This window comes from Sus scrofa, chromosome 2 (assembly GCF_054392235.1).
Source record: "Sus scrofa isolate SSC_HxYL_T2T_F1_AM1 chromosome 2, Sscrofa_HxYL_maternal_Yorkshire_Landrace_v2.0, whole genome shotgun sequence".
Classification (NCBI taxonomy): domain Eukaryota; kingdom Metazoa; phylum Chordata; class Mammalia; order Artiodactyla; family Suidae; genus Sus; species Sus scrofa.
The window spans coordinates 104,383,198-104,395,091 of NC_139384.1; the positions used below are offsets into that span (position 1 = coordinate 104,383,198).

The 11,894-nt window shown below is 35.3% G+C and overlaps 1 long non-coding RNA gene across 1 annotated transcript; it reads right to left on the reverse strand.

Moving 5' to 3' along the window:
* Positions 1-3,560: 3,560 nt before the first annotated feature.
* On the reverse strand, positions 3,561-11,525 carry LOC146405626 (uncharacterized). Its single transcript, XR_014836646.1, has 2 exons — positions 10,920-11,525; positions 3,561-5,891 (listed from the first exon to the last, which is right to left on the reverse strand). It is a non-coding gene; the product is annotated as an uncharacterized LOC146405626 (long non-coding RNA).
* Between the last annotated feature and the right edge of the window lie 369 nt (positions 11,526-11,894).

Consider the following 11,894-nt stretch of genomic DNA (forward strand, 5'->3'; position numbering starts at 1 on the left):
CTTCAAATATTTAAAGGATCGTCATGCATAATAGGAGCATGTTTATGTTTTATGCCTTCTAAATATTGAAAATAAAAACATTTGCTAAAACAGAATTAGGTTATGGCTCTCTACAAGTTCTTATAAAAACCATACAGTAATAAAATTAAAATGATCTTTCCATTGTCATCTGCACATAGTCAGATAGTTTTTTTCTAGAATATATGTTGTTAATACTACATAAAGGAATTAATTTATATAGCTACTAAATTGAACAACTATATTTAAAAAGAAACAACTCTGGGTTTTGTATGTCTTTGTTTCTTCTTTTCTTACTATTGAATCTCTCTTGCTTAGAGTAATACCTGAAGCAAAGCAGGAACTTAGTAAATGTTAATTAAAAGAATGCATGAATTAGTGAGATAAGTAGTTTGAATTAAATTACTTTTGGACCTTATAGATTTCTTATACATCACATATTCAGTTTATACTTATAGAATAAATGGATGATCTTAAAAATGCATTCCAAATATAACCTCCTATGTTCTTTCTATCCTATTACATAGCATCAAACAAATAATCAGAAAAAGGTACTATGTGAAAATCTTGTGTATAAGATACAATATTAATGAGGATTAATTTTATTATTTTTAGTTTTGGAAAAGTATATACTAGGAATTGTTAAACTCTGGACAAGAGTCAAATTAGCCTTTGGTGAACTTATTGAACTATTTAACAGTTAATTACTTTTATTTTCAATTTCCTCTAATTAGGCAGCTTGAATGTGAACAAATTCATATATAATGCTTTTTTACTGAAACAAGAAAGCAGATGTTACTCACTTCAAAAAGGCAATTCCAACAACAAAATGATTGCTATGAAAAATGTAAATTGATATAAAATAAAGTAATAGTTTTAGACCTTTTTCCACTAGATAACAATCTTTTAAATATCCAAGGAAATGTACCACATAAATTTTGTGGCTTTACAAAAACCACTAATTTTCACTACTTTTTTACTCAAGTGGAAGTTTGCATTAAAAATATCCAGTAGGACTGATAACTAAAATTTTTTTCTCATTCCTCAAGTCTTCTGTTTCCAACTGAGGATATATGGAGGCTGTTCTGACAGATTTTTCCTGCTTTCAAATGACTTTTTCCCCCGCTTTCCTCTGTCTTTTCAATGATACTACCATTACCTTACTTAGCTAAGTCTTTTCTGTCATTTGTTCATTTTAATAAATCTTAGTGGGTACAAATAACATACCAAAAATATGTCTGATTTTAGAATTAAAAAAACACCTAAGGTCTGGTTTCTGAATTCACAAGTATGGAATACAGAAAATAAAATCAGTGTTTAATATGGAGCTTTCTATGCAACACACTGAGTGTTATAGAAATATAGAATTAGAGAGGAAAGACATCTAAAAATCTCTTTGGTATATAAAGATAAAAATTGAACTAGCAAAGTCAGGAATAATTGAGAAAAATTATCTGTATGCAATGTATGTACAACATCCATATTTAAGTAGACAGAGAGCAAAATCATATTTTGAAGATTAGTAGAAACCATAGTGATTACCAAGAGCCTGAAAACTCTGAAAGAGGAAGGTCATAAGATTTCCACAGTTGGGCATATCTGATTTAAACAACTATGCTAGCAAAAAAGAGAAAGGCAGAAATAATAGGTGCAGAAATTTTGGTTTGCTCAGAAAAATGGAGGGAATTCCTGAATGCTGGTCTCAATTTGTTACAATGTAGCATGTGTGTGTGTGTGTGTGTGTGTGTGTGTGAAGAAACAAAAGAAACCTGGTAAAAGTATGCTTGGTATGAGCATGAAAAATTGGCTAGATGAGAACAGTTGCTGATCAGGAATGCTAGGAATGATTGGGAGAGAGCAGTGAATGACAACTGAAACTGGAAATAAGTAACAGTGCTTATTTGTATAATTGTGTGTTTTCCTTCAGCAGTGATCAAGGCATTAATGCTGAGGCAGAGGAGGCAGAAAATTTAACTTACCTAGGAGGACAGTTGAAGTTGAGAATATTGCAAATGTAAACTATGAAGATAAGTTAGATTAATGTTAAGAGTGATCATAGGTGTATTGGGAAGGACTTAAAATCAGGAATTGATTGATTCATTGCAGGGGAGAAAAGGAAAAAATGTTAACACCCTCATAGCCATAAAGAACAACTTCTTATTGAATAAACACAACCATCCAGGATTTCTAAAGAAAGAGTTTCTCCATTTTCTAATATTACATTAGTCAGCAATTACTAATTTTCTTCTATCTCTAGTGCTTCTTATTTCTTTACTATTTGTACTCTATTATTTATTCAACTTTTACAAAATTATCACGGTTTTCAGGGGCCATCCCTGACCACAGACCCTTACTACTCAATACAACACTGAGTCTACTTCCTTCTTCTTCAGTGACAGATTCAAAGTAGGCATGTATAATAAATTCATGGGCTGCCAGAGACCTTACCAACACAGATTTTTATATGAACCTTATTGTAATAACCTTTTTCCTAACTCAACAGGCAATCTAGGCCACTTTTCCTCTGACGGTAACACTTCATTCAACCTGGGCACTGTATTCACATTTTACTGATCTTTAAGGACCTTCTTCAACTATATGTTAATAACTTCCATCACAAAAACCTTTTACATGCTGAAGCTCTGCTTCTACATTACAAGCTAACAGACTTTTTTTTTTTTTAAATACTTCATTCCAAATCCAACTGCCATATGCCAAATGGTCTCATCTGCAGTTATAATCTCCCAGTATATTTTACCCTATGTACCATACCGTCTCAATGTGTTTCACAGCAAATTTCTAATCTGTCCTTGATCTGTTCACTCTGTAGTAACCAACAGATATTTAAGTGTAGTGTTACAATCTATTTTCCACACATACACAAGGAAGCGAAGTACACTTGAGTAAATATGCTTTCTAGAGGGCTAGCTGGGTCCTTATTAACCAGGTTTCTTTGTGAGGCTAGTATAAATCAAGGCTTCTTGTGACACACATAAGCACTTCAAAAGTTGGAATCGATGACTAGGGCAAGTTTAGATTTCTCAGTCACTCTGAGGTCAATCTTTAGCTAGCGCAAAAACATTTTTCTACTGGCTTAAACATAATTTAAGAAATGGAAAAGGATATTAGCTATAGCTGCCATTAAACTACTTTATGATAGGTTATTAAAGTTTCTTCAAACTATTTTATGAAAAAAAATTACTTGGCTGATACACACGCATTTTAACTTGCCAAGACTTGATGACCTGTGGGAATGACCAAACACTGTGCTAGGGAGGGAATAGAGTGTGGAAAGAGGATTAACATGGTAGCAAACTCCCTGGATTGAATCTTATCCCAGCCATCTTGAGTAACCAATTTATATCATTGTGAGATCTCTTCAGTTTTCTGGTTCTGTTTCTCTGGTTAAAGATTGAATGAACTGTAAAATGTAGATTTTAAGATAATTCCTGCTTTCAGCATCTGTCATATCAATGCTTTCCCAGCTGTTAAACTTGTATGTGTTCAGATTACAGAGAGCAGTGACAGGTTTTAGTTAGAGATTTCTTTTTGATTTTGCATACAAAGCATAGATCCATATATACTTCTAAAATATTTTAATTACTTTTTTTTCTTAAATATACTTTGACACCCAGGTGTGCATATGTTTAGGCTTTTTGATGTTGCATGTTCCCAAGGAATGTTGTCAGCAGTGTATAAACATGTATTTCAAAAATCCATGTCTATGAAATAAATGATCCTATTTTACAGACATTATGTAAATTTGCTACTTCATTTCCACGCTTTCAGTCTATATTTTATCCCAGTATCAGCACCAAATTTTGCTTTGCAAGACTATGGGAAATTAAATTTTCACTTTTGGAAACATTTTGAGTGACCATGTATCTCCTTCACAACAGCAAAGAAACAATTAAAGCAGCAAAGGAGACTGCTGCTTATGACCTAGGCCAAATCACTAAAATTACCACAGCCAGAGATAAATACTGCCATTTTCCACTTTGGAGTTTAACTGATTTATTTTTCTATAGAGCAATCTGATTCCTAGTCACAATAGGTAGGACAATATGAATTCAAGAAGCAATCTCCCTTTACTTACGCAGGAGAAACTGATCCTCACTACTCAAAAGGTTCCCAGGCTCTAAGATTTAATAACACCACAGTTCTTTAAAAAAGCAGACATCCTTTTAGTGATTTTAACTAAAATCTTCTATCCACTGCTCAAGTTTCTCCCAAATAATTTTTCAATCTTCTGAGGGTACAGTCTTTGATCCCTCTAGCTTCTTTTAAAGTTGTCAGTTTCAGCTGGAGACCCCTTGTAATCTTAAGCCTTCTCTACAAGCTCCTTCAAGGAGCTAGTAGTTACTGATGCCAGCAAATCCTTCCCAGGGTATAAGAAGCTTTAAAGGACCACGTATCATATAGGTTTGCAGACTCAACTGAGATTTTGTTCTGTTTTTTGCTTAATTTTTGGAGAAGTTAAAATTTTATTTCTTCATCATTTATCTCTATTTTCAATGCTAAAAATTTCAAAACACCTAAGCTGCCATATTGCTTAATATAGAAATGTTCAATAATTCTTACCTCTCATATTCCATTCTTATCCTCTAACTCCTTTGGAGAAAGCATATGGAAAGATCTGACACCGTGGTGAATGACTAGCCTCTATCATATTTCACAATAATAACACCTAAAGCAGTAGTCAATCCATCATTTTGTTCTTTGGCTCTCCTATTCACTCTAGATCCTAAAAACTTTTATGCACTACACTCATATCAATGACATTTTGCAAAGTATTAGGCACCAAGTAATTGCTCTGTAAAAACACCTATGTCCTGACAATGACATGTAGAGCAAACTTTAAAATATCTGATTAAAACAAAAGCTTCTTATTTTTATAGAACAAGATGGAGTTGTAAGAATCAGATATAATCTATGATTAAGAGGGGATGAGAAAGAAAGAGTGGTGAGGTTGGGTATATCCAAAGTCAGAATAAATAAACTAGGAATTTCAAAATTGGGAAAAAATATAAGTACTCATAACTGTTCTAAGTATTCACAATGCAGATACACATGCACACTATATACAATTGTTAATATATTTTGTTTAAATGTTCAGAGAACTGTTATTTTCTCATTCTCAATTTTTTACTTCCCTTTACTACAACAAAAAAGTCAATGGATTTCTCCTGTTGCAGAGCTTTTGCATATGCTGTCTCTCTGCCAAAAATTAATTTCCTATGTACCTGATGCCTCTCATTTCTTATATAGCTAGCTTGCCTCCACTTTTCATGGTTCATAATAATATCATCTTCTTATAAAAGCCTTACGTGGCCACGAGTCTGAACACTTACCCTTATTATTCACTATTTCTGCACACTACTTGTTTTCTTCATAACATTTATGAAATACAACACTATGTCTTTGTCTCCTTACCTCTAGTTAATTGATTTATCTATTTAACTCTTTATTTTGTGTTAACCTATACAGGTTACAGGCTCTTGTGAGAGTTTTGCCCAGTAACAATATACTCAGTATTCAGAACAGAATCTATTCATCTTACAGCCTCTGAATAGTATTAACTGAATAAACAAAATAGGTTAATCTAATTTTATATGGTATGCTTTATTACTCATCAGAGGTGTAAACTCTTTTCATTTATAAGATGAATAACTATTTGACTCATTGTAACAAACTTTACTCAAAAAATCTCCAGTTCTTAGTGAGTACATTTTGCCTTCTACTTTTACAGGACTACTCACCAGATTATTTGGAGGCAAAATAGTCTCACCAAATGTCTGTTTGTATCATTCCCTTGTTCTGGTCAGTGTGATTTTTCTTGGCCTTAGTTCACTGCTTAGGCCTCATGCAGAGAACTGGAAAGAGATGAGAATGAAATACATTTCACAATGCTATAAACAAGTTTGTATATGCTTAAAGAATAAAAATCATGTTTATATATCTATATGAAATTATATTTTAAATGCTTTTACTTATTCTGCTTTACAAGTAAGATAAAGAAATCTGTGACATTTTTCAACTGATTTTTCTTAGTAAGGTTTCTTTGTGCTAAATTTGAGTTAATTTCTGAAATTGGAAAAGATATTAAATTTTAAGTAATTAAAAGATCACCAAATTGAATGTGTTACTTTTCACTTATGTTAGGGAATTCTCATGGTCTCTTGGCATTATAAATCATTTTGCTACACTAAGTTGACAGCAAAATAACTGAGGAAAAATTTTTAATGTTGTAGAATGACTCATTCTGAGGACTAATAAGATTTTTGTCATAATATATTTAAAATTATATGGATAAGTCCCATTTTCTTTTTCTATATATCTATATATCTATATATTATTTTCTTATATTTTATACCACTATTTTTATATCTTTCACAACAGTTCCTGAAAATTATACTTTTTTCAAAAGAAAACCAGAACTCAGGCAGGTTTAAAATAAACAGCATACTTAACAGAAATGATATTTTTTCCACTGAAAACCATCTTAAGAAAATCTGAAGTTATGTTATAAAAAGTTATAGAAAAATGTTATCTATAAAGTAATTCATGCACATGGTAAAAAGGAAACATAAAATTCAAACCATTACAACTTAGAGCATTAATTCAAAATTAAAATTACTCATACCCACTTCCTGTCTCTCCATTTAATAACATTTATATGTTTCCATTTTAGTTCTGGTCATTTTCAAAGAAATTATAAAAGGTATTGTTTTATTTTTCTTTTTTGAGTTATCAACTTTAAATTATTTGTATCTATTTTCTTTTCTGAAATCTGAGGAATATTGCCTTAGGGCTTTTTTTTAAACATTGCTGCCCTTTTGTTATTAAGTTATTTTTAGTTTTTTTCATATATTTTAAACTTAATTTTAAATAACATATGTAAATCTATTTCTTATCTCTCTAAATGAAGACAGACACCTCCAGGTGAGATTTTGAAAAACACTAGTTATCCTTACTCACTCAAATTCTCCCAAACGCTACCTTCCAGTTTAAGATACTCAGACCATTAAAATTCCATTGATAAGGTTTATCAAATTTCTAGCTTGTTTTCTGATAAAATTAACACTCATGTTTTATCATAGTTTGATTTGAATATTGAAATAGGGAACATTTACATTTTCATGTAAATATTACTTGTTGCAAAACTGGACAGTACATAGAAAGGAAAGAACAAGTATAGAGAAACATATCCAACATGGCACAAAAACTGCAAAATTTAAAAAAAAGAGAAACCTATCCTGAAATGTATCAATTTTTTTTTTTTTTTTTTTTTTTTTTTTCTTTTTGCCATTTCTTGGGCCGCTCCCGCAGCATATGGAGATTCCCAGGCTAGGGGTCCAATCGGAGCTGTAGCTGCCGGCCTATACCAGAGCCACAGCAACGCGGGATCCAAGCCCCATTTGCAACCTACACCACAGCTCATGGCAACGCCACATCCTTAACCCACTGAGCAAGGCCAGGGATCGAACCCTCAACCCCATGATTCCTAGTCGGATCTCTTAACCACTGAGCCATGACGGGAACTCCTGTATCACATTTTTTAATCATTATATTGAGGTATGATTGACATTAAAATGTTTTACCTATTTAATGTATACAAATTGATGAGTTTGGAGATCAATAAACACTTGGCATCACATAGTGATCACAATGCCATAAATATGCCCATCAGGTCCCAAAGTTTTTTCTCTAATAATAAATAATTACAGTTTCTTAAACAAAAATTTGAGTTGCATTTTCATTTTACTTCAATTTGAATTATAATTTTTGTGCAGATTTTGTTTTTCCTGGAGTCTAATTACTTTTTACTTTTTAGAGTTGGCAAAAGAATCATAAAATATCATTGTAACATCAATGATGTTATCCAGATTTTTTATCATAGTACTTCCCCTTACTTTGGTGAAGTGTGTAATTGTGAGGCTTCTACATTATAAAGTCATTATTATTATTTAATTACTAAATAATTAGGGGACAGTATTTTGACATTATGAATGTAATCACTTTTACTTAAAGATTCACTTTTTTTTTTTTTTTTTTTTTTTTTTGTCTTTTTGCCATTTCTTGGGCCGCTCCCGTAGCATATGGAGATTGCCAGGCTAGGAGTCTAATTGGAGCTATAGCTGCCAGCCTACACCAGAGCCACAGCAACACAGGATCCGAGCCACATCTGCAATCTACACCACAGCTCATGGCAATGCCAGATCCTTAACCCACTGAGTGGGGCCAAGGGACGGAACCCACAACCTCATGGTTCCTAGTGGGATTCATTAACCACTGAGCCATGACAGGAACTCCTAAAGATTCACTCATTTTATCACTCACTGAGAATCTTGCCTGTAGCAATTATTACTATTGTATTCTAATGATGATTTCCTCTATCCCTCTCTCCTCCTATATCTATTCTTATTTAAGGAAGATATGTCCTTTCTCATTTATTTATTTATAGCCATATGGACAAATGGATATTTATTTTATTTGGGGGTTATAATCCTATTCTGTCATTACTTATTTTTTTTTTACTCAAGTTGTTCCAGCAGCTTTGTCCATGGTAAGCTCTCTTAGTTGGGCACTTACGTCGTTTTAACATGCCCCTGTTATTTATTAAATATATTTGTCTCTAATACCAAGATGCTCTAGGCTCATTTCCCCCCCCCCCCCACAGTCCTGAAATCAACAATGTTGCCATGGACTCCTAAATCATTTTATTGGAAAATTATACTTAGAAACCAAGATCTGGGCATTAGGTATGCTTATTGTTACTGCTTCTATTTCCTCTAAGTAAAAAGATCTAGAAATATATTTACCAATCCTTACATTTACAGCTCTATAATTCAGTATGCATTTAGGTATGTAATCTGTCATCTACCATCTATATGTCTGTAGTGATACTTACTCCAATCTAGCACCACAAGGTTTATTCTAATTTTCCCTATTTGGTTATTTATAACCTTTTCCCTCCAAAAGTCAGAAACCTGGTTCTCATTATGTACAAAGAATTTACTTGTTCAACCCTCTAATAAAAACAGTTTTAGATTCATTAAGCCATTTCCAAAGGAGAAACACATTCACTAAATACAGTGTTTGGATACATTTCTTGATATATTTACCCTTACAATATCCAGTCAAAACACTGCTTTCCAAATTTATTTAAAACCAGATATTTTCCCCCACTCACTTCAGTATGAATATATGACTCAATTGCAGTTCATTTACTTTGTCACAGTTCATCTATCTCAGCATCCTGATTTAGAAAACAAAGTTACATATAAAAATCACTCTGTGGTATATGGCTCCATTTGTCTTGACAAATTCATAGAACTGTGTGGTCCCAATTACAGTTTCATGAAGAACAGTTTCATGATCCAAATACATTTGCTTTATATTCAGCCTCTCCCTCTCAAAACCCAGCGCATGGCACTGCCTGATCTATTTTCTATCCTAAGATTACTGCCTTTTCCAGAATATCATATATTAATGGAATCATACAATATATTCTATTTGGTATTTAACTTCATTCACTAAGCCAGACACTGTGAAGATTTGTGGCTCATCTATTTGTAAGGATATACTAAAGTTTGTTTATCCATTCACTGGTTGAAAGACATTTATTTTGTTTCCAATTGTTGACTCTGAATAAAGTTGTTATAAATATATGATGTGTGTGTGCGAACACACTTTTTCATTTGTCTTGTAGTAATACTGCTGGGTCACCTGGTAAGTACATATTTCCCCCATACAGTTTAACGGTTGTGATTGTTGTTTTGAGATTTAGATTTATGTTTACATTCCTTAAACAAGTCCTCACTTAGAAATTTGATTTGTAAACATTGAGTGTGTCTCTTATCTTTTCCTTCACTTGGTATATCATTTGCATTAAAATGCTTTTTTAAAAAAAAATTCAATTTATCTTTATAAAAAGTTCAATTTATCTTTTTTTCCTTTAAGATCATGTCTTCGGTGTTGTATCTAATATCTCTTTGCCTAAGCCAGAGTTAAGTAATTTTTCTCCTACAATTTCTTCTAAGAAGAACATTTTGTGGTTGTTTTAGAGTTTTACCATTTTCAAAGAGAACTACAAATAATTTTGCATTATTAAGATGTCCTAAAGAAGGAGACTGAGAGCTATGGCTGCCTACATGCTTCCTGGATGAAGGGCCTGGATCTGGGATGGGTACTCTTCTCCTCAGCAAGATCCAGGAGTACTGCCTAGATAGGAACATGGATATTTTCAGCATGGCACCTTCACCTGGGGGTTGGACATGATGGGAGAGCCCTACAATGCCATACTCTCAGTGCACCAGCTGGTAGAAAACACAGATGAGACCTATTACATTGATAAGGACGCTATTCATTACATCTGCTTCAGAAACATAAAACCAACCATGCCCACAGATGGCAACTTGGACCACCTGCTGTTTGTTGGTCATCTTGAGTGGGATCACTACGTGCCAGCTTTTCTGGCAAGCTCAATGCTGACCTGCACAAACTGACATGAACATGGTCCCCTTCCACCTATATTTCTTCATGCCAGCTTTTCCCTGCTAAGCAGCAGAGATAGCCAGTAGGAGGCCTTGACATGCTGGAACTGACCCAGCACATGTCAAACACCAAGAACAGGATGGCCACCTGTGACCTCTGCCATGGCTGCTATCTGACTACGGCCATCGTGTTCAGAAGCTACATGTCCATGAAGGAGGTGGACAAGCAGATGCTTAATGTCCAGAACAAGAAAGGCAGCAATTTTGTCAAGTGGATGCCCGATATTTGAAAACGGCAGTCTGTAACATCCTGCCCAGGGAGCTAAAAATGTCCGCCATCTTAATCGGCAGAAGCACAACACATAATATCTTTAAAAATATTCCAATGCTACGGTGGGAGCTTACCGTCGAGAGCAAGGACGATGTCCGAGAGAGTAGCCAGGAGCCTGGGTGTTTTGCAGCCCCAAGGCCTGACGAGAGCGAGCTCCTGTGACTGCCCAGCAACAAATCGGGCTTCACCAAAACCCTGTCCAACAAGCAGCTCTATCTGAACACAGGTCATGGTTCAGATAGTCCCTAGTTCGCGGAGGGAACAAGCAGGGACTCAGGTACACGAAGTTGCTGCCTGAAGTGACTCAGAAATCTTTCTGGATGAGAAAAAGCAGTGTCTTCAACACCAGCATCTCCAAGCACGAAGCAGAGCTGGGCCTGGAGATGACTTCCAGGGGCTAGTAGCAGGAGCACCCTACAAGTCCTACAAATTCTGTTATTGGCCCTCCACAATAACAGACACCTGTGCGCCCTGCTCGGGAGGATCTTTCTGGAGCTGTGGTTCAGCGGGAGGCAGGCAGAATGAACTTTTAACGTCTCTCTTCCAGTCCCAGCAGCACCCAGTACACGACCAGCATGACACTCTCTTCGTGAGATATCTAGTTGAAGCCCTACTCCTCCCTATGTCCAACAGGTCAGGTCGAGGAGCTGTCAGGTCCGCCGCGACCCACAGAACAAACCAGGTTCCAGGGAGCTGAGAAAGCCTGCCACTTGAACAGGCGCATGCGCACCACGTCAACCGCGCACTCTGCCGCCCCGCCCAGAGCAAGCCATTTTCGGCAACAAAGTACCTCGGCTTCCACCCTGTGTCCTGGAACCAGAGCCGGCACGCCTCACACCTGGCAAAGTTTCACCAGATTGAGGGCCTTGTGGCTAACCACCGCCGCCTCACCCTGGTCATTTCACGGGCATCATAAGGGAGTTCTTCACCAAGCTTGTATCTCCTACCTCACTTCAAGGTGCCTTGCATCCCGTACACAGAGCCCTGCGAGGAGGGCGTCAGCTACCACCGAGGCCTGAAGAAGTGGATGGAGGTCTAGAGCTCCAGGC